Below are 23,089 nucleotides of genomic sequence, written 5' to 3' on the forward strand. Positions count from 1 at the left end.
CTGCCCAGGCTGCTGGTCCCTGGGCAGGGGAGCTTACTATGCTAGTCTGCTGGCTGTCCGGTAGATGTAGAGACACCGCTTGTGCCATCGTAGCGAATACGATAGTGCCAGTTCCACGGACCTATGATGTTTTTCTTATTTTCTTTGAGACGATATTAAAAATATCTTCCAGTTTTGTTTGTATTTTTACCTTCTTAGGGACAAAAGTAACATTTAGGCCCAATACGAATTCTTCCCTTCTCCCTTCCACTTCATTTGGCCCTCCAAATGGAGGGTTGTGAAAAAATAGTGTCTAATATTTCAGATGTGACTTTCGCTCGATGACGCCATCAATAACCGCTGGTCCACTAACCTTAGCATGGAGCTTTCAAAGCTTAAATATACATAACACATAACTTTAAAAAGGTCATGCTACAACAAAAAAGTAGTACTTATGTTTAAGGGAAAGGAAGAAGGGAAGAATTTGGAATGGGGCTTACAATGACTATAACCCAGGTGCAACTATTTCTGTAAGAGTGAAATACACCACACTGAAATACACCACGCCTAAATGATCTGGTGGACCCAGACTCGGCGACGAGCTTGCCGGTGCCACTACAGAACTCCCCGAAAACATAAACTCAAGCTACTCGCTGAACACCATCTGTGTTTTCCATGATGCGGCAACAAATGAAGTCTAGAAAAACTTTGGCGGTTGCTTTATGACAAAGTCGAGCAGTAAATTTGATGCACGAATTGCGTCCAGCGTGAATGCAGTATTAGAGTTGAATTTTTAACAAACCACTGACGCTCTACAGAAACAATGTCTTAGAAAACTTTTGTTTTTATAATGATACCCCCCCCCCCCCCAAAAAAAAAAAAAATCATGTAAGCATAATTAAAAGACCAGTGGGGACCCTTAAAAATGCTCAAAAGGTGAAGTAAGTAAGAGATTTTTTTTTTACAGAAATTGTCCAAATATAAATAAAACAATACAATAAATATTTATTAGCAGAATAAATCTTATAAATGTTGTTGGTTACAAACAAATCCTACCAAGTAAAATCTTGTGGCGCGTTTAGGTCTCTGTCCCGGCTCAGATGAAAGAGTTTCTCACGTCCAGGCGTTCAACATCTGGAGGAAAACTGAGCCGTTGTGGGCGGAGCGGCGCGTGCAGATTTAAAGTGACTAACCAATCAGAACCAACAATTTCCCGGAGGCGCTTCGTGATTGGTTGCAAGGAGTGCCAAACTCCGGAGAGGGAGGCGCGGCCTAATTGGCTGCTGAGATGTTGTGATTTTCAGTGGGACCGTCTCCAGTCCTGTCACGGCGGTGTGTGGGGCGCCTGTCCGCGGTTCCGCTGCGCTCTGGGAATACTAACGGTTCTGTTCAGAGAAGCAGCTGACCGGAGAAGTCGGTAAATTCAAAGACTGCGGCGTATGTTTTTCTTTTCATTTCTTCACCGTGGAAGTGCTGAGGAAACAAAGCAAGAGAAAAAAGGTAAGAAGTGTCTCGTTTTCTGGTCGGAGCGACCGCAGCTGTGTCCATTTTACGCCTTAATGCGCCTTAATTCTTTAAGTTCATCCAGAGGATGGCTCCGTTTAAAGTGTGGGATGTGTTTAGAGCTCCAGCCGAACTCTCTCTCTATTTTATGTCATTAAAACCAGCTCCAGAACTTCACATAAACACGCTCTGATTGAGCTGCGTTTGCAGAAAACGTTGCGCACATGTGGCTCCATGGAAAACTTGTTTGCGCAGGTCTGATGGATACAAAAATAAATGCATGTTTTATTATTATTTATTTATTTAATTATTTGCGCTAAAATGTCACCCAGCCTTTTTTTGTGTCTTTCCATTTCCATCCATTCATCTCCTAAATCATGCGTCCTCAATCTGCAGCTGCGTCCTGGTGCCAAACTCTGAGGAGAAACGATGAGCTCATTGTTCTAACAGGTTTCTGCTCCAGTCTAGCCCCTGATGGACCTCTGTCTGCCATGCGCAGAGATTTGAACCCCCCCTCTCTTTCCACCTTAAGAATCCGAGGAGCCGCTGGTGGTTATTTATGTTGCAATAGATGCTCTTTGCAGAAACAGGGCTCAGTGATTTGTCCCAGCCTGTTGTGCATTAGTGCATCATCTCCCTGCGCGGGGGTTCAGTTTCACGTGCAAACCCAGCCTGCAGGTGGGTTTATGGCCCCTCACTCAAAGTTTTGCTGGTTCAGAGAGCCTCCTGCTCTCCCTGGACTGTGCAGTCAGATGTTTACTGGTCAGATCTTGTGACTTTCTTTGGATCTGCTTGTCCCTGTTTTTCTCCCAGCTGCTGCAGTGATATCAGAGGATGGGGATGGGGAGGGGGGCTCTAATGGCTTCCTTACCGCAGTTGTACAGTGACTTAGCACTCTGCTGCTCAGGTGATTGCAGCGGATTGTTCTGTTTGACATGTAGACGAGCAGAGGTGCCCCCACCATCCAGGACAAGTGGGATGTGATTCCTAACCAGCAGGTATGTCTGGACTCCCACTCGCGCTATGAATAGTTGCACACCCATTTAAATTCAGCACTCATTTTTTAGGTGGTCGCCCACACTCGGAATCAAGCGGCTCCTCTTTGTTTCTTCCTCCCGTTTTAACTGGTCCCCATTAGGAACGTCTCATTATCCAAAAGGTTAAGTTTCAGTCGGAAATATGAGACTTTCATTCGTCATCAGCGCTTTAAATTGCTCTTTTTCGCTCCGCTCACACTGTCAGGACCTGACAGGCCCAGGGCTCACTTAGCATGCTTAATGGTGCATCTAGCCAATTGTGTAATTTTATTTCCTATTTCCATTTTTTGTCGTTTTGCTTTGAGTTTGAAGCGATGCATATGAGGCCCCGGTGGAAGGGGCCCCGTGTGGGCAGATGGCATCCCCCTAATGGTCCGCAGGGTAATGATGGTTGAAATGGGTTCCTGAGGAGAGGCTGCGGGCTGTGGCCCACAGGGACATTCAGCAAGCCCATTTCCATTTCCATCATCAAGATAAAGCGTTCAATTTAAATAAACATAGAAATATAAAAAGTGCACACGCACCATTATTTTTGCCGGCAGGATTGGTGAAAAGGAACCAATGAAGACACTTTCCGTTAAATGGTCAGGAAAACTTGTGAATTGCTGCTCTTCCGCCGCTGTGAGCCCAGCGGATCTTGATAGTATAGTATGATGTATTTTGAGCTATTGTTGCACCATCTTAACAGCAGTGATTTGTCTGAAGTGTCTGGGTTCTCCAGCACATGTGCAACCACTCAGCCTTAAAGATGGGGCTGTAGCAGTGCCGGGCTTCAGGAAGCAACAGTTAATCTCCCCTCCTCATCCACGACATATGGGACTTTGTTTGGCCCTGCACCTGAGAGCGGCACCGGCCTGTGGCACCTCATATTTCACTTTGATAATGGCTGGTTACCCGTGGCAACTGTTGAGCCAGTGAGAGTCTTAATCCTTGAAGGGCAAGGTAGACTATGGGGGTTACGCGGATGTGTGCTCCAAGGCTTTTCCTGGCTGAGTGCGCTGTAACCAACCGAGGGTGTGGGACCCCCGGGGAGTGAATTATTACCTGTCACCCCTGCAAACGCCTTGTCATCCATAATCCCGGGCTGACACGGTGCAGGCCAGTCCAGGCTATCAGCAGAACCCGGCAGGCCTTGGCCTCCAGGTTTGGTACACAGCTGGTATGAAATCACATTAACGTCTTGGATTACACGTTACAAATGCAAAAGTTAAGCGCCCCATACTGACCCGTCTCGTGCTTTCTGCTGCACGCTGGGTAGATCGTCTGACTGCTGAGGTCCAACTTTATTTAAGATGAAATCCCAATTGAGAAAAAAAAAAAAAAAAAAAAAATGAAAGAAAGTTTAGCTGATTCACTTCTCGGAGTCTCACGGGTGTATCAACTGGCAATGTTTTTACAGTTGAGTCGTGGCTAGGGCTGCCACAAACTATTATTTTAATAGTCAGTTAATCACTGATTATTTTTTCTGATTAGTCGACTAATCGGCTATCACATAACGTGGATATAAAGCATGCATCTTAATCATCGTTAGCTTTAAACTAACTAAAAACTAGAAAAGTTGCATTACCTGCAAGAATGCTTTTTGCAGCAAGTAGTCACTGATGATGCTGAAGCTTTTTGCTGAAAATGAAAACATAATTTACTTTAATTGCTGAAGGGATTTACTGAAAATCCAAAAGCTATTAGCAAAATATTAACTTTGATAAAATACTGGAAATTTCATCAATCTTTCATATGAAAGAGCGCTGAAGCTGACCAAAATTTCTGTAAAATTTGGAATATAATTGCTTTAAAATCTCCAATACATACCTTTTTTGCAAAAATATTTAGTGTGTTGCTTAAATATGAGCTAAATTACAAATTAGCCCAAAAAAAACCTCAGTAGATGCCAAATTAAATACTCCAAAACTGCCTAAAGTTCCTCTGAAAACTAAATTTGTCAAAAACATTAGCATGTTCATAAAATGGAAGTAAAACTCTAAATTTGCCTAAAAAACCTCAGCAGATAACAAGTTAGCCCATAACGTTAGCATGTCACTAAAATAGAAGCTGAACTTCAAATCCACCTAAAAAAAACTTGGAATAACAAATCAGCCAAAAACGTTAGCATGTTGCTAAAATATTAGCTAAACTCCAAAATAGCATTAAAAAATCCCAGTAAACTAAATTTGTCAAAACGTTAGCCTGTTGCTAAAATGAAAGCTAAACTCTAAATTTTCCTATGAAAACTTAATCGATAACAAATTAGCCAAAAGCGTTAGCATGTTGCTAAAATATTAGATAAACTCCACATTTTTTGAAAATTACTATACAAGATAAAAATATAGCCCATGGATATATTTAAGGCTCTGCATCTGAAACGAGGAACTATTTTTCACAAAAGACAAAGTTTTGGTCTCACTGACTCAAATATTAAAAAAAGTGTTTTTTGTTGGTGAACACACAACTTTGTTCAACTTTACTACACTCTGACTCCATGTAATATAAAGTACCGACTAATTGACTATTAAATTAGTTGTCGACGATTTCAATAGTCGATTGGTCAACTAATTGTGGCAGCCCTAGTTATGGCAAAAGAGAATGCCATTTTAGTTGCATTTATTTCCTCATTATTGATGCATACTGCTGGATGTTTAGGCGAATACACACAGGCTTTATTCATGACGCTTCAGCCTGGGTGTTTGGCAGACTCGTCATTACTATTCATTGATTCAGAAAACAGGCGTTCGTTCGTGTCCCGTCTGTGCTCCCGGTGTGGTCAGCTTAGCTCTGTAAATTTCAGCCAAACTGGTGAGCGTGTAAATTTTAGGAGCTACATCTTGGAGTTCAGTGAAAGGCTACGAGGAAAAAGAGGCGGGAGGCGGCAGGCCACAAACTGGACGAGTGACAGACCTCATCCCGTCCATCCAGACTGGCTGTCTTTCTGTGGTGGTGCCGAGCTGTTCCTCCGAAACATTAACCCCTTGTCAAACATGCACTTGGTCTTTGCCTGCCAACCCACCGAGCCCACAAGCTATGCAGGATGAACGCTGCTTGTCCATCTGGTTATGCGCTTCATGAAATACTGGATGGGATCCAGTTATTGGTGCGGAGTTTTGAACCTAGGCTTGCACAATCAGCAAATGCAACTATATTTGTAGTATTATTATTATTTTTGTTGAGGATCTAATGTTTCATGCAAGAATCTCCTTAGAATTAAAACCTCAGCACGCTTCACATCATTGTGCGCTCAGATTTGTGTTTTCATTGAGAATCCTGCTGTCAGTCATCGTGTTTTCTGTCTCGGTGCCCTCAAGAATGAACGATGGTTTACCAGATCGGTGTACAGTATCCACTGTGACAGATGCACACTCTTTGATTTGTTTGACATGGAAGCAAAAAATGTGCTGCACACAGCTTGACAGCAGCATGCATAATGAAGAGACAATGGAAAGTCAATGATTCCCCTGGAATTAAATCCTCCTTATTTTCATGTATATTTCATGTGATGGGGTAGTTAGTGAGGCATCAGATGTGCATGGATTTCCATTGTTTTGAGTCGTTATGTAATGACAGAATACAGTGATCCTTTTAAAATCTCACTCACATGCTCTAGCCACAGTTTGTAATGCATGGTTTGCATTTCAAATTCTGTTAGTGGCATCAATGAGCTTCTTTAAGATAAGCGTGGGTCATTATTCACCAGATCAATGAAAATGTGTGTTATCTGCATTTACCTACCATACGTTGAATGTAGTCGTCTATTGAGGATTTAACTGTCTGCAAGATGATTCCATTATACTTATAAATGTGTTTGCAGTCTTCATTAGATTGGCTTTACTCAGTAATAAAATGTACGTCACGCTGTCTTTTAACAACCCTGGAACAAAGCTGCTAATGCAGGTGTGTTTTCAGCGTGCCCCCTCCTGGTTTTAATGCCAACGGTTGTTGGGGAACTAAACATTCTGTGAACGTTTAGGCTCACTATAAAAAAAACAAACAAAAGTTAATAGTATGATTATAAATTTCTAATCATCTGAAAATGAGTCTGTAGTGAAGGGATACATTTATCGTTTCCCCTCAACCAGCAGGGAGCGCTATGATTCAACATGAAAGCAAGATAGGGAAGTGGCCAAAACAAGAAGTAGCAAAACGACTATGATGTTAAAGGGTAACAAACACTAAAGCAACTTTCATTGGCTGCTGACCTCTTTAAATGGGGTTTTAAAAGTGCTGTATGTTGGTCATTGCCAATTTTTTTGACAAAAACGTATTTAATTCCTGAAAATCTATTAAAAAAAACTGTCCGTGTGCTGACCCCTACAGGTTGAAACGAGGTGTTACAGGTGAATTTTGTGATTGGTCAACTGGTGTAAGTCCCAGAAGTTTCACATCATCATTCTCCGCAGTTCCAATATAAAAGCCCAGCCCACCTTTGATTCTGTAACGGTTGGTCATTAGCTTTAGCATGGATTGCCTTCAGTTGCCAAAAATCTACTGGCTTGCACAACTTTCCAGGGGACTTGGAAGTTAGGCACCAGTGGTTGAGTGCAATTGGCATTGAATCCAGCAAACTCCAACATGGTGATAGAATTTAGAATGAACATTTCACTCGAGATCCTTTGCTTAATACGTTAGCCTTTATTAAGTTATGACGCTAGGAGCATTTTACGACTCTAAGACATGGGTCCCCTTCGGTCCTGCAAACCCTCAGCTGCTCCAGCAGCCCCGCTTTCAGGGATTGAAAAAGCTGGACCATGAGCAACGGCCCCGGGAGATGGGGAAGGCAAAAAATCCTCGACCTCCTCAGAAAGTTCTGTGGAGAAACTTTGCCCGGTACCTCTCTCTATAGAAGACCAAGCGTAGGCTACATAAAGCTAACCTAACTGTCAATAGAGTTAGCCTCCAACTGCCCTGTTTGGTTACCCTTTAAACACAACAGAGCCAAGCAGAATGCCATTGTTAGATCATTTTGAACTCAAAAATGATCAATTATAGTGCAAACGCCTCTAGATTTTCTCCAGTCACAACACTAACATTCATCTAAAAGTCGTAAACAAACATGGAGGAGCTGCCATACTCTGAGAAATATATATGGAAAGGAATCATTAAAGACCAATGTTTTCAAGATCTGATTAATTTATTGCAGCCAGACTACAGTATCCTGTAATGACGTATTACCACCCGGCCTCTAGATAGAAGAACTGTACAAGAAACCTCCGGTGTTTTCCACTGTTGAGCTGACGGCCATAGGGCTGTTATGGTGACTCACACCTGAGCATGTGGGCATGCTCATTTTTCTTAAATTACCGCTAGGCTGAGTTGGCTGTTGAGTTCAAAATTGGAAGTCTTAGTGTGCAGCCGCCAGATTAGCTTTTTTTTATCAATATTTTTGCAATTGTGATGCTTTTATGTAGTTATTCATAAGAACATTAAATGGGTTGTCGATATATGAAATGTGTTAAAATGCCCATCTCTTGTAGAGCTCAGTGAAAGTCTTGAATGAATTCAACTTAGATTTAGAAGTTTATGACTTTGATGCATCAGTTCAGGTCTGTAATGGTCTGGTGAACTGCAGGGTTTACCCGCTGTTCAGTAGATGTATAGCATCCCTGTGACCCTGAATGGAAATAAAGAAAAGAGATGGATGGATTAGTACTGGCTGTTATGGCAGCACATTTATATTGAAATGTTTCACATTATTTAGTTTGCCATTAAAAAAACCAACAAGTTATAGTTCCCTATTCTCAGATGTTGTAATTAGAGACACTCTGAGCTCTCATGGGTGTTATTCTATAGTGGTAGAAGGACATGTGTTGTTCTGTGATTAGATAAGAGTATTGGGTAATAGGCTACAAATTTAATGTAAAGTCAAGGCACTGCATTAAAAATATGCAACTCTAATATAAACTCATGTTTTCTGTTCTTTGTTTATTCAGACAATGGATGACTCATGTGATGTTTGCTAACTCGTTTTTCGATTTTCCATATTCAAAAGGAACAATGCTGATGGTATGACTAAAACTAACAAGAAAACCTCCTGATTCTTCTTCATCAGTTCTGTGATTAATGAAAAGTATGGCCTCTCTTAATAACCTTTTCATGCACTTAATAGATAATGATTGTCTAGCTTGAAGTTTATAGGGTGGAGCTGATGAGAGGGTTCATTTGTCATTCTCTAAATGATCTCTTAATCACCTTCCAATGTATACATGTCTCTCCAGCACGTCATGCTGTTCTTGTCACAAATTGTCCTCTTATTACTGAATAGGCACGATTGGGTCTTACTTATCACTAATGTTCTCTAGACCATTTAGTCGTGCTGTTGATTCCAAGCAGAAAGGGAGTGTTTGTGAAAGTGTAGTCCAGCCTAAGGGCGAAATGTTTTTTTTTTTATTTATACATCAGGTGTTTATGATGCATATTACAATGTAAACCAAGTATTTGTCAAATTCAAACGCTCTGTGGCTCAAAATAGAAATGTGTAATCATCATCAGGTTAAGTTAAAATGTATTTCCTGTCGTACTTTCAACAAAATAGATGAAACAAAGGAACATAATGCAACAGTTTTTTTAGATACTAAGAAAAAACAATTACATTACTAATGAAACTGAAATTTAAAGCTAAAGCTTTCTAGTTTTAAAAGCTATCAAATTAATTTCTTTGTATTTATCCGCCACGTCTTAAAGTCTGGTCAGTGAAAGAAAGTATTACCTGACTTTAAACCGGTCCGAGATCAGTTATAGGCGACACACGGAACGGCTCGTTAGCATTAGCATCATGCTATGGTGCAAATCGACACTTCTATTGAATTTTCTGTTTCTGCTTCAAATCTAGAGGATTAACCCTGGGCTCCCACAGCGAGCCTTACAGCTCAGATGCGACGGGGGAGCGGTCTAGCTACGGAAGATGACTCCCATTGGCTGCAGTCCTGCTGCTGCCACAGGTTCTGCTAAAAGCCTCGCGAAACTCCGAACTTGCGTTCTTGCGATTTAGGTTGTTAGTAGCCCAAATTTCACAAAAAGTGTTGCAACTCAGCTCCAGCGTCCGTCGACAGTTTGAACCCTACAAAACTGATTCGGAGCACCGGAGAGGCCAGATCGTAGAGGTTAGGTGTGATCTTCTGCAGTGGAGGTTCCTCGTTTTGTAAAGACTCGCATCAGAGCCATAACGCTAACCGTTGGAGCCTGGAGTTATCGTCCAGCTCTAAAAATGGGCAAATGTCTCACTGCGGCATCAGCCCAAGCTAAACGTTGAACGGAGATGATTAGCGGAAGTGACCGCAGGGTTGTTGTCTGTCTCATGCACTTTTTTTTTCCTTGCATGCAGATGGTAGAGGAAGGGAGGCCAAAGAAATTTACCAAGATAATAATCATAACTAACTAACTAGCTAGATGCAAAAATGCACTCGCCATGTTGGCGACTAACCTTCTAACTTTTACTCGCCAAAAAGGAAAAACAGTCTATCCCAATAGACTCATTCGTCTATCGAGAAAAAGTTCTATCACAAAATATATCGTTATTGTTTTGTCGCCCAGCTCTAGTGCAGCCAAAGGAATGCAGTCGCTGGTTCATTCAGCTGTTCTGTTTTATTTCATGTTTGTGTCCGAACATTGACAGAGATATCAACACTAAAGGAAGTAAAAAATTCAGAGGATTAATACGGAATACTTAAAGCCTCAGAAAATGTGTTGTAGTAACACAAAACGTGAAGTGCCGTTGAGATAAAGCAGAAATGTTTTTTTTGTGACCTAACACTCAGTCTCAGCTCTAGAATGATGAGTTTGCAGCCAATGTCGTCCAGAACCAAAAGTCTGGTTATTGCAATGTCGCTTTAGATCTAACATAACTGTTTCTGTCTTTCTACTTTTAAGATAATAAGGTTGATAATATGCTGATTTTACGTGTTTTCCAGCTGTGTTATTTCTGCCTATGAGCTTCTAAATCCATTTTTAAATCTTGTTTTTTCTAGATAAATGTTGCTGCACATCATGCCCTGAATGCAGAACTCCAGTTTGATCAGCAGGCTGGAATGTTTTTACTTGATGAACAATGTCTGCAGGTCTGTCTGTTTGGCGCAATGCCTAAAGTCAAATGTACTTTAGTACCAGCAAGATCATCAAACTTTTTCCATTCTATTATCATTTTTCTAACATTAGGAGTCTGTAAAATTGCAGCTTAATAAAAGCAGAATCAGAGCGGTCTTTTTTTATTTTTTTTTTTTTGCAGGTTCAGATTTGTGAATGGCACATTGCTTTTACCTCCTAATCATGTCTTTTTTCCCCTCATTTTCATTCCAAATGTTAAATGTGTTTCTGTGCTTCATTTCACATATATTGGCTCCAAATCAAAGTGTGGGCGGCACAGTTAATGATCTTTCTTCTCCGAGTTTCAATTTATGAAGTTTTCTTTTAGCAAAGTTATTACTATTTTTCTTTTTTTTTGTCCATTCAGAGTGGCTGTCACAGCTTGTACTGACAGCCCAGCAACTCTTCCATTTCCTCCAAACCAAATGGCTCTTTCTTCTGGAGAAAATGTAGCCATCAGTCTTTCTGCCACAAGTTATTTTCCTGAAATGTAGCAGAGAACTGCAGCTTTCACTGTCTCCCTTTGATTCGGTGTACACTCTAAATGGGCAGTTCCACTGCTGGCTGAGGTGTTTTTTTTTTTTTTTTTTTTCTCAGAGTTGGAACCTACACTGGTTTTTAAGATTTGTATCTCGGTTGTGCCAAAGTTGTTTTTTTTTTTTTAAAACGAGCTAAGTTTCAAGGTTAAACTTAATTTCCTTTTAGTTTACAGATGTCTTCTTAGCGATGGACAATTTATCCCACAAATAAATGAACATGCAAAGGAAATTCTCCAGTTCTCTCCAGAATTCTGTCTTTCCGTCCGTCCATCTTATTATTGGGTTTCTGAAGCCAAATCGGATACCGTTTAGTGAAGACGGGGGACACTCTGGTCAGGTTGCCAGTCAGTCATGGGGCCATACACAAACAGACATTCACACCTTTGGACATTCTGTAAGCCATTGTTGTTCATTTATATCATCTGGGTTCTAAACAAATGTTTCTTAGTTTAGTTGACACATTTAATTACAACTAACTGGCAAAAAGTTGTAAATGCTTTTAAGGCAGACAGAGCAGAGAGGAAGTCCTGTGTTCTTCAAGGAATATTTCCCAGGTTGATTTGTCTAGAAAAGCTGTCAAACTTTGAGAAAATATTCAATGGATATACAGTAAACTCTAAGTAAAGGTTGTTTTTCTCTGATTTTGCTACAATATTTTATTGTCTCTCAGAACATTTTGATCAGAATAGAAGTAGACACAATTTGGTTGAAGTTGTGTTTTAATGAGACACTGAGAAATCCACTGAAAAAAGTGAACATGACGCCACGTGTGATCTCAAACTGTGTCAACTTTTGGAGAAAATGATGGAGTTGCTGTAAAATTTAAACTTTCTTGAAACCTCAGTGATCTCTACTTGGCGTGTAACAATGCGATTGCCACATCCTGATTACAAATGTTGTCTCATTGCTACCTACTGAATCTTCTCAAAAACTCGATTTAAGTCGACGTGCTGTGGCATTCTGGGATATGTGACTGTAGTCTTAAAAACATGTTAATAGCTGCTGTGTCAGAGTAAGACTGCAAAAGCCATAGAGGCTCAAACAAGAGCTGGATATTCAAAGGGACGTTTGGTCAGATGTTTCCCCACAGTTATTTGGTCTAGCTTGATGCGTCTTGGTTTAAGCCGGGGGTGAGAAAACCTTTTGACTCGTTGGCCACAAAAAGTTCTAAAATTTGACAGAAGGACCGGACCAGGACCAGCAAAGGCGCATCTTGGTAATCCACCTCATAAGAGAAAGAAATGGCAAATAATCTGGATAAAAACATACTTTAATCTTCATTGGGAATAAATGTGTGTATTGTTTGAAACCGAACATTCTGGAGTTCTGTTTGGACTTCTGGAGAGTCAAAACTGTGGCTTTTGTTCTCATTTTTGTGCCAGTTGTACCAATGGGTTTATATCTATAGGGGAAAATGGAAACTTTGGAAAAAAAAGTGTGTTGTTGCTCGTTGCCTTTTTTTTTTTTGTAAATGAGTCCTTTTATGCTCATAAAATGTCAAATGAGGCAGAAAATTGAAATCTTTCTTTTTTTGTTGCTTTTCTTGTTCATTGCTGCTCTGGTTACATGCAACAGTACAAACATTTACCTGTTAGTCAAACTCTAAACAGGCATAGTTGTTTCTCCTATGCAGATAGCCACGCCCTCTGCTCTTCCATTAGCTGGATAACAGAGGTTAAATTCTTTTGCCCGTAATTTTGGTTAAATGGTTCATTAATGGTTTCGAAACTCCAATTGAAAATTACACTTAATTATCTTTAACCATCACTTTGCATCCTTAAATCTGTGCTGGGCCAAATTAACTGAAGACGTTTTCATCAATCTCAGCGGTTGACTGCATGAGTTGCTTTGAGGTTTACCTACATTTGAGCTGTTTTTTTATAGCCAGCTGACGCTCTCACACTATTGTTGGTGCATATTTTGGTGGTCACCACATGTGCAGTAAGTGTTTGGATTAGACTCTGTTCTGGATAGGTCTGCTGGCCTACACTTGGCTTGTCATTTTCATCTGCTTCTCAGAACTCTGGACTGGTTTCCAATAAATCAGACTATTTTTAAAACTTTGGGAGGGGGAGGGGGAGGGGGGTCAGTTCGTATCATATGAGCCTCGACTAGGCACTGGTCCAAAGTTACTAAAACATCCCACCCCCTCCTTTCCACTGCCCTGTACACTCTCCATTCCAGTCATGTGTGCGTGTCAGTTTATTAACCATGTGTGGACTCAACGGTCTGTGCACACACGAGTGTGCTACTTCATTAACCACAAAAACAGACCAAGGCTGAGCTTGGAAAAATAGCGGTGTTTGTGGGGACTGTGTTTCTATCTTCTGTGCTTTTGCATGTGATCACTGGCGATGTAATGTTCTGTGCTGAAGTACTTCCAGGAAGTTTCAAAGAAGCCAGACTTTCTTTGTAATCTTTCAAACTGATCTGTGGTTCAGGATTTCAAAGAAAACTTTGACATTTTGAATTGTTTTTGCTCATTTTAATTCAGTTATCAGAGGATTTAAAAGGATTTCTGTTTTAATGTAGTCCAAACAATGCCTCACCTCTCAAGGTTGTTACATTTGCCATGTTTAAATTATTCATAGTTCAGGCAAATGAAAGACAGTCGGGTAAAAGGTATGGACCATTGACTGTACACGAGAACTGGACTGAGTGAGTGTGACGTCATTCATAGAAAATGGCTTATTTACAAGCAAATTAAGTCAATTCAGAAGCCATTTTTTTTCCCCAATTTGGACACTGCGATATCATAAGTAACCAGTGATTGGTGTAAGTCAGTCTGAGTTAACGTTTCTATGACAACCACTCTCATCAATTAGATGGGAGCTTGTTGAAACTCCACATCTCAGCATGAAATCTGCTAAATGTTTTTAACACTTGATTAACTTTTGTAAGTTATCTGATAAACCAGTTTATAACTTGAATAACTTGCAATAAAGAAAAATATATTGCGTGATGGTAGCTTAGCAGAATGGTTATTTGGACAAATATAATAACGTCAATAGGAGTCGAGGGGATTTTGGCTTCTTGATACTTCCTGTTTAGAACACGGGAGGTCACTCTGTCCAGTTGTCATCTCCAGTCAATGGTTTTCACGAGTCAAAAGAAACGCACAAGTGTCTGAAAGTTTAAAGAACTCTAAACAATAGCTGTGAAATTGCGTAAATTGAATTGGAGATTGTAAATTTGCCAAATGGAAACATGACAACTTAGAAAAAAGTTTTTGCGCTTGGAGGACGTGGTTTTTAAGGGTTGTCGATATTCACAAATTTCACAAAACTGCAATGCAAACTTTTTTTTTCAATTTAATAAGTCACATGATCAACAGTGACGGCACCACAAGAGGTCGACAGCATCACAGCTTATCGAAAGTAGAGCATGTTAAGCAGAATTTGTAAATTGCGAATACTTGTATAGCGCTTTTCTAACTTCCTCGAAGGCCCAGAGCGCTTTACAGCCTCAGTCCCTTTCAAACATATACACACTGGTGGTGGCTCCGCTGCCGAACGCTGGTACCAACCTCCCATCAGAAGCAGTTTGGGGCTCAGTGTCTTACCCAAGGACACTTCAACACATGGTCAGGTCTGAATAAGACGCCGACGTCTCCTTTGATGGATGATGATGAATTCTGATAGTTTTGCACATAAGTAAATGGAAACTTAGAGGCCTTTGCTGAGTACAGTTTGCCACAGAGAAATATGTGTGCATAATTTTTATAGAAACTTCGGAAGTAAATGTTTTTTTTTTAATGGTTTCTATGCTACATGTTTAAATTTGATGTCTTTTGACTGAAGATAGTTCACCAAAATAAAATCACATGGAGGAATTTAAAAAGCGACTTGTTCTTCAGAGTTTGGTGGTTCCAGAGATTTAAAGGATGAGTTGGCTTTAAGGGAATTTTTTGGTTTCATCAAAACTCAAACGAGTTAGTGACTTGCAGCTTCTGCCTCCTCGTTCTGGGTCCACGTCAGACTGGCTGAATGGTGGTTTCTTTGCAGGGTTGACTACTTCAGGTGCTTAAAAAAGTCTTATTGGTTTACTTTGAGACTGTAAGCTTGTTTGTGCATCAGGGGAGTCCCAAACACAGCAGAAAGCCTCCTCCTCCTCGCTGCATTTTCCGGGGTGTGGATCTTTGATCTCTCTCTTCGCTGCCGCCCTTCCGCCTCCGTCGGCTCTCCTCCAGGGACAGTTTCTTGAGACTGACGGCATGAAAAGCATCTGAGAGTAAACAAAACCCCCAGACCAGACTATTGCTTTAATGTCACAACTGAATGACAGGAGAATGTGACAGGAATACAGGAGGGGGGGCGCTCACACATGCACACATTTACACTCGGGGCATGTCTGCGGCTGACAGGAACCCTCCAGCAAAACACAGTGAGCATTAGTGTTGGCCTGTAGCTGAAGGTACCTGGAAGATGAAATGTCAGGAAGTCCACTTTGAAGGCTTGGACACACAATTCGCAGGAGTGTTCAAGCGAGTCTGAGGCAGAACTGCACAAAACTCTTTCCTGTTGTCTGATGCTTACTAAAGTTTTACACTTTGGGCTGTTAAATGTTAAATTGCGACTCGAACTGTAAATGTTTTTATTCACTATGTAAATTCAGATCCCCCAGGATTTTTCAGGTATTTCTAATGTTTATTGCAGCACACAAAGCCTAAAGGGGCTATTGTTTTTCTAAAAAGTCGCAATATTTTTCGTTGATATTTATCCGCTAAAGGCTGTAGGATGATGAACCAATTTTGAAGCGGGTGTTTTTATCCCAGTTTATTTAAATTTGATTTATGTAACCCCACAAGTAATCCACAGCATTGATGGAACTGCTTATTACAAAGTGATTTATTCTAAAAAGTAAACCTTGTTTGTGGGAAAACTTGAACAATTATTGAATATAAAGTAGAGTTTGGTTTGTATATTTTACATAAAAATTTCAAAAATTATTTTCAAAAATTAAGAAAGATAGTTTTATTATTCTTGTCTTATATATTATTCAAACATTAGGACGAAATCGGAGAATACCTTAATTTATTCAGGACATCAGAAAATGCTTTAAAGTCGTCTAAACTTAGTTTTTAATTTTAAGACAATCACTTAATATCACTGTTTTGGGTTAGAGTTTAGTACTTTTATTCTTTTTTTATTATTATTTTTGGATGAAAAACTATTTCGTTTGTAGTTAAATGTGGCTTTTAATCACTTGACTTTGATTGTGTTTCTTTTATTTTTATTATTTCTGATATGTATTTTCACTTTTATTTTTTTTAAGTGCTGATTTAAAACTGAATTTATCCTTCAACACAGACATTGTGTGGAAACGGTTGTTTTAGTTAGAAAGATCACTTGTGTATTTGATACTTTTAAAATTATTTTGAATACAGCACATTTTAATTACATGAATTTCAAATATCATATATTGCTTTTTTCCCCCACATATCCTAATCATTCTGCCCTTATTATCATTAACCTTTTTTATAACCAGGGTGGATCCCATTGAGATTTAAAACCTCTTTTTCAAGGGAGCCCTGGGGAAGAATCTGAGTGTGGCATTAAAAGAAAACTTGTTCTTTCTATCTGATAACATTAAATGAGCTCACATTTCATTTAAAGAACATTCAAAATTGGATTCCTTTAATCCCATTCATGGTAAATTCACACACGACTAAAGACTTTGTATACAACTTTCAGTCGACTCATTTGAACACCGGGAACAAAGAAGAACAAAACCGCTGAGCTCAATATGTAGTCAATAAGTATTTTTTTATTATTATTTTTTTTTAATGTTTATGTTTAAGTTTATGATCCATGTCAGTAACATCACTATCAAAAGACAGTGGAGACGTTAAAGTCCCACTCCAACCATATATATATATCGTAAAATTGTTCCCAGTGATCTTTTAAATATGATTATGAAGTTTTTGACCAAAACCAAAAAGTCTTTCTCATTTTTTAAGACTTATTTCATGCACTGCGGCAGTAGCTCATTGGAAATTCAATTCTGGGATGTGGGCGGGACTGTTGACACTGATGTTGACTTTGGCACATTAGTTCATTAGTTGAGCATTTTCTAGCTTTTGGTTTCTGATCCAATGCGATTTGAGTTAAGAACTACCCAGAAATGAAGTTTTAATTGCAAATTATGTTTTAAAGGTCTTCTACTATGACAAAATTGTATTTTCATTGGAGTGGATCTTTAAAATGATGATGTATGGGTGTGTATTTGTAATTAAGTCTTTAAACTTTATTAACAGAGGAAGTTTGATGACGCAACTTGTTTAGAATTGGAGCGTTTGGCCAAAGTTGTGATGATTGGATGAAGTTGTGTTTAGGAAAATGTGCAGGAATTGATTTATTTCTCAGAATTTGGTACAATCACAAAATCAGGAATCTCTGGAGAAACTTTCTTGTTATTTTCTTACATTTACCAGATCTAAAAGACCTTACTTTTATTTGATAATTCAGTTTTTTTCTACAGTAATTCATCCTCTTCCCTTTATGTCAGTCAGTTTAAAACAAGACATTTCCAGACTGTTAGTCCTGCTTTTATTTCTTTTCCTTTTATGGTCATTTTTCCAGTTGGCCTCCTGCTGTCCAACCCTACAGGCACCTTACAATTCAGACTTGCACACACAGTTAAACCACTGTGCCTCATATCTCATAAAGCCTCAGATATGGCTTTAATTATGTGTTGAATTGGCAGAAAATCCAACTTCTCATTTTTGAAAGCTTTAGTAGTAAAAAAATACATTTTCTAACTACTGAAATGTTCCCCCACATAGTTGAATCCATTGGAGTGGCTTGATAAAAATCTGTAAGATACTCTCATGATGGGAAATTAAAAGTGAACCCACATCCTCAATCAGCACAGAAAAGAGCCGATGAGTTTGTGGGGTTTCAGTCCGATGATTCCTCTCAAATCCGTTCACATTTGCACAAAAGAGCTGCCGGATAGTCCACAGTTCATGCACGATAATACACATTTCCACAGCGCTCATGCAGGCATCCAGGCTCTCAATGTGTTCTGACATTTTGATTAACTTGTGCATATTGTCTGAATGCATCCACCCAAAGAGCGGGGCGGCTCTGCAGCCTTTTGCTTGAAGCTAGAAGCTCACAGACAGCAGCTGCTTCATGGTATCCACAGATTTAAAGTGAAGCTCAGATCAATAACTAATAAAGGAAAACAACAGTGAAGAAGAGAAAGCGGCCGTTTTTTGGAGCGGTCACGACTATTTTCAGCTCTAAATTTAACACCTGGATGATAAAAAGATGTGATGTGAAATAGCATTTTCATTTGAATCTTATTATTGGAGTTATCTAGTGACATACCTTTGTTTAGATGTTTAATCAGGTCATTTTAGAAACTAAATCTACAAATGCAAAATGGAAAAAATAGTGTTTGTTTAGCTTCAGCGTGTGATGTCCAGTGTAGTCTAAAGGCTTAAAGTCCAAAGTGACAATTTTTTTTAGTTGAAATAAAATACATTCCCAGTAGTGTTTTAGTTATGATTATGAAGTTTTTAGCCAAAATCCCACAACTTAAATGTCTTGACAAATTTTTCATGTTGATCTGAAGCCTCTGTTCCCCAAATCTCCTCTGAGGGGGCGTGGCTTTTGCAGTCCCGCCCCTGATCCCCCCTGTCTCTTCATGACGGCTGTCTTGCTAATGTGAATCTTCACCGCTGCTACATAAAAATGTCCATCAATATGGGTAATGTCCACCCATATGGTTCTGATCCGAGGAAGTGAAGATCTTCATGGACAGAACTTCCTCCAAAATCCTGATTCTTTCTCCTTCCAGTTCACCAAAGACTCTTTTAGCTAATTCTCCAATGTTTATTGACTGTGATCAATACATTCAATCATTGGTTTCTCAGAGTTCTTGATAAAATAATCAAAGCTAACATCAAAATGCTCTTTCATTGATTTACAATCCTTTCCAACTGCGGTCAAATGAGCCGCCGTTCACATTTCCGTGGTCACATCAAGAAGCTCCGTGGAGTCTGGTGGAGATTTTCCAGCGTTCTCAGTCCTGCTACCGTAAGTATTGGATGAAACTCACACCAAAAATCCAGTGATGCTGATTTGACCACAGAAATGTGAACGGCGGCTCATTTGACTGCAGTCAATGTGAAGATACCATCTTCATCAACAGAGTTTGTCTGACAGCAATTTAAAATGAGAAATACTCTGAAATGCAAAAATGAAACGATTTCTTGTAGCATTTCATAAGAAAATGCCACACAGACATGTTAAAAACTCAAAAAACAGGATTTTCATCAGAGGGGGACTTTAATGAGTTTTTGTAACAGAAGCCATAACTCCACCATGATCTGAGGTGCATTTCCTGCCAACTGCTCCATTTCTGTTTGCTGCTTCTCATTTAAATCCTCTCTGCTGAGAATTAAGCGGGCAGCAGATTAGAGAATGACCAGTCCATGCTCGACATGTGCCTGAGACACAGGTCACATGCTGCACCAAGGCTGTCCATTCACCAGGAAGATCTTTTTAATTAGGCTGTGCTCTTTTACTTACCCAGCCAGCATAATGTCTGTATCCATTTGTCACCCCACTTTGCCCATGTGAGGCTGGGTGGAAATATCCTCTTTTGTCTCCCTGCAGTCCTACAGGTCCCTGATTCCCATTATATATCCACATTGACTGAAATGTGTTTTTTCTTCCTTTATTTTAGATTAGCATGATAATACCCCATGGAGAGGAGGGGATGTGGTGAAGAGCTATTGCAGGACTGCTCATCAGATTCAAATGTGTGCACGGCCCTGGTTATTATCACACTGAATGCACCATCAGTTAAACTAACAGCTTGAATTCCGACATTTATCTCCAGTATCATAGAATGACTGTCAATTGCATTGGGAGTACAATGGCAAATTACAGGTTATGTCTTGCTCCTTGGAGCCTGGATTTGTCCCCAGTGTAATTACACTATGCTAATTCTGCAGCCCCCCCCCCCCCAACCCATGCTGATTCCATGACAGAAAGACGGCTTCCCCACAGTTTTTGGATAAGAGAAACTTAAGCGAGTTAATGTGTTCATTGGCACGCCGGCGCGGCCGTGACACCTGAACGCACGCAGGCTTGTTGAGCTCAGGGGTGCGAGCAGAGAAAAGCCTCAGCTGGAGCTTGTTGCTGTGCCTCCCTAAGATGGGGTTCAGATGTGGGTCAGGCCACCTTGAACTCCTCAGCTGGATTTATTGTGTCGAATGCGGATGGGGTCAGGTCACGCTCCTCCCCTCCACACAAGGACTTTGTTAGTGTCGGACACGAAGCGGACACGGGCAGAACAGACAAATCCCTGTCACGCTCTGAGTGAAACCCTGCAGGGGTCAGAGGTTCCCTGTTAAGGGTGGTGGCATGACCTGAATGCAGATTGATTTTCCTGGGTTGGTATCAAGGGATTGGGGGCAAAGGGGTGGGGGCGGGAAGCTTGAGAAGATATAAGGGAAGGGCGAATCCTCTTACCACCCTTGAAGATGTGGAATAAGTGAATTTGATGCAGAAACTTTCCCAGAGTGCTTTGAATTGTGCTGTACGCTCGTGTCTCTGCTTTCACCGAAACTGGACACGACGCCTCATGTTTGCCCTTAATAGACAGCTGAGTGGAAAGGCCGCGAGTGTGGTCTGTTTGTCATTTGCTGGAAGTCAGAAGAGGCCAGATTCCCTGTTTCCTTGCAAGATTTATGAGTTGTTTAAATGCATAAGCATGTGGACTTTTGACAATTGTATTAATTATTCAATTAGTGCAGTTGAAAGTGCTTCAACAAGGGTGTGCAGGCTAGATGGAAATCCCATTAAGAAGCAGAAGGGAGAGTGGTTTGAAGGAATCTGTGTTTGATCAGACTGACCACGACATAAATGCTGAAAATACATTTAAATAAAGTTAGGTGCTTTATTTAACATTTTAACACCACAGCTTTAGCTCCAGTGTTTATGTTCTTTACGTAACTTTTCAACTGTTAATGCGATTAATGTCATTCCAATAGATTCTGAAGCAGAGAAACACTTTACAGTAGTGAAGGGATCAGAGGATCTGCCCTCCAATGGTTTGAATCCTATATGATAGGACTGCTACAAACAGTTATTTTAATAGTCGACTGATCACCGATAATTTTTGCCGATTAGTTTACTAATGGGGTTGTGCGTAAACTGGATGTAAAGCACACATCTTAACCGTCATTAGCTTAAACTAACTAAAAATAAAGACAATTAAATATGAAATCTTTGATGAATAATTCAGCTTATTTCTTTCATTAGTTTCTGGTATTAAGACACAATTAAATCAAATGCAGTTCCACTTTGGGGTTCTTTATAGAGAGGAATCATCAGTATAAACCTAAAAAAGTAGATTTTTCATGGTAGGGTCCATTTAAAGGGTTGAATAACATGATAAAATTGGATTAAGTCTGTACCTTTTCTTTAAAAAACAAAGTGCAAATTCCCATTACAAAATTCTACTTCCCTTAAAGTCCCACTCTAACTCTATTTTTTTTTCTTTTGTTAAATAATTCCAAGTGGTCTTTTAATTATGATTATGCTGTTTTTAGCCAAAATCAAAAAGCTTTTGTTGTTTTTAAGACATATTTTCTGCAGTGGGGCAGGAGTTGATCAGAAATTCTCATCTGGGTTGAAGGTTGGACTGTTGGCACAGGAAGTTAGCTCTGCTAATTTCCCATCAGCCCTTTGTTTACACTCTCTGCTGCTGACATTAGCAACAATCAGAGCTATTCATTCATACAGTTTTGAGCCAGGCAGCAGTAATGACGAGGAAAATGAAGACGTTAATGGATCTATTTGTCTGCAAGTGGATGCTCAGAATAATAACCTGAGTTTTTTCAAACATCTGGTTTTCATCTCTTCCGGATTCAACACGATTTAATTGAATGAACACACAAACACAATTTTAATCTTAAAATTAACTTGATAAATGTCCTCCCAAGTGAGAAAAACGCCGCAAGAACATTCTGAAAACACCATTTTCATTGGAATAGGTCTTCAATACATTTTTGCTGAATGACTGTGTGTGTGTAGAGGGGTTTTACAAGGGGACATATAAAAAAGCTAAATCCTCTTATCACCCTTGGAGACGTGGAAAAAGTGCATTTGATGCATATAAAGGGACAATTGTCTTAGTTGAAACTTGTTTGAGTCGTCCTCTGAAACTTTTCACGGTTATTCACCGTCACAACAACAAACAGCTTCACCACAAACCAAACAAAACGGTAATAAACTACTAATTTGATTTGAACTACAAAGACGCTCAGAGGGAGGAGACACTAAAACTATAACAGAATCCGGACTCTACATCCAAACTGTTCTATTTTAAAACAATCTTTAGTAATCTTGAGTTTTGAAATGGATCACTGAGGAAACAAAAAGAACAGAAAACATTTGAAGAACATTAAATTACTAAATAAATCTTGAAAGAGTTTAAACATTGACTGAAAAATGCAGTGTTGGGTTTGTGAAAGTAAAGAGCAAAATCAGGTGAGGTTTACCTCTTGTTAATTTTTTTATTTGATTCCATTCTTGTAAAGTTTCAGTTTTCCACTCACTATATTCCACGTCAATCTCAACTCAGTTTTTTTTTTATTTTTTTGTTTTCTACTCGAGTAAATCTTGACTCTCCTGCATTCCTGAACAGTTAGTTGTGAAGTGGAAGTACTAAACCAGTGAGGTTTTGGTGTCAACACGGTCTCGCATTTATGACAGTTAGTGGAAATCGATCATTTTGGTGTTGGAAAGTCAATAATAACCATTTCTGGTTCTGCAGGCTGTTGATGTTAAACGCTTCAGGTGGTTAAACTACTTTCAGAGCCAAGAAGTTGTGCGATTGCTCCCTCGGTTGTGGTTTTGGAATTCTTGAACTGCGAAAAGAAGGACTCTGTTAATGTGTTTCATCATTGCTCCAGTCTGAGCCTCCACTGCCTGACTTTTTTAT

At 39.7% G+C, this 23,089-nt stretch overlaps 1 protein-coding gene across 1 annotated transcript in view; it reads left to right on the forward strand.

Annotated features, from left to right (window-relative positions):
- Positions 1-1,185: 1,185 nt before the first annotated feature.
- The window catches only part of sema6e (sema domain, transmembrane domain (TM), and cytoplasmic domain, (semaphorin) 6E), a gene marked incomplete in the record, with an annotated part of 183,495 nt that continues 161,591 nt past the window's right edge, over positions 1,186-23,089 (forward strand). Inside the window, 1 exon segment of the mRNA XM_036215699.1 lies at positions 1,186-1,479.

Source organism: Oryzias melastigma, linkage group LG16 (genome assembly GCF_002922805.2).
Source record: "Oryzias melastigma strain HK-1 linkage group LG16, ASM292280v2, whole genome shotgun sequence".
In the NCBI taxonomy this organism is placed as follows: domain Eukaryota; kingdom Metazoa; phylum Chordata; class Actinopteri; order Beloniformes; family Adrianichthyidae; genus Oryzias; species Oryzias melastigma.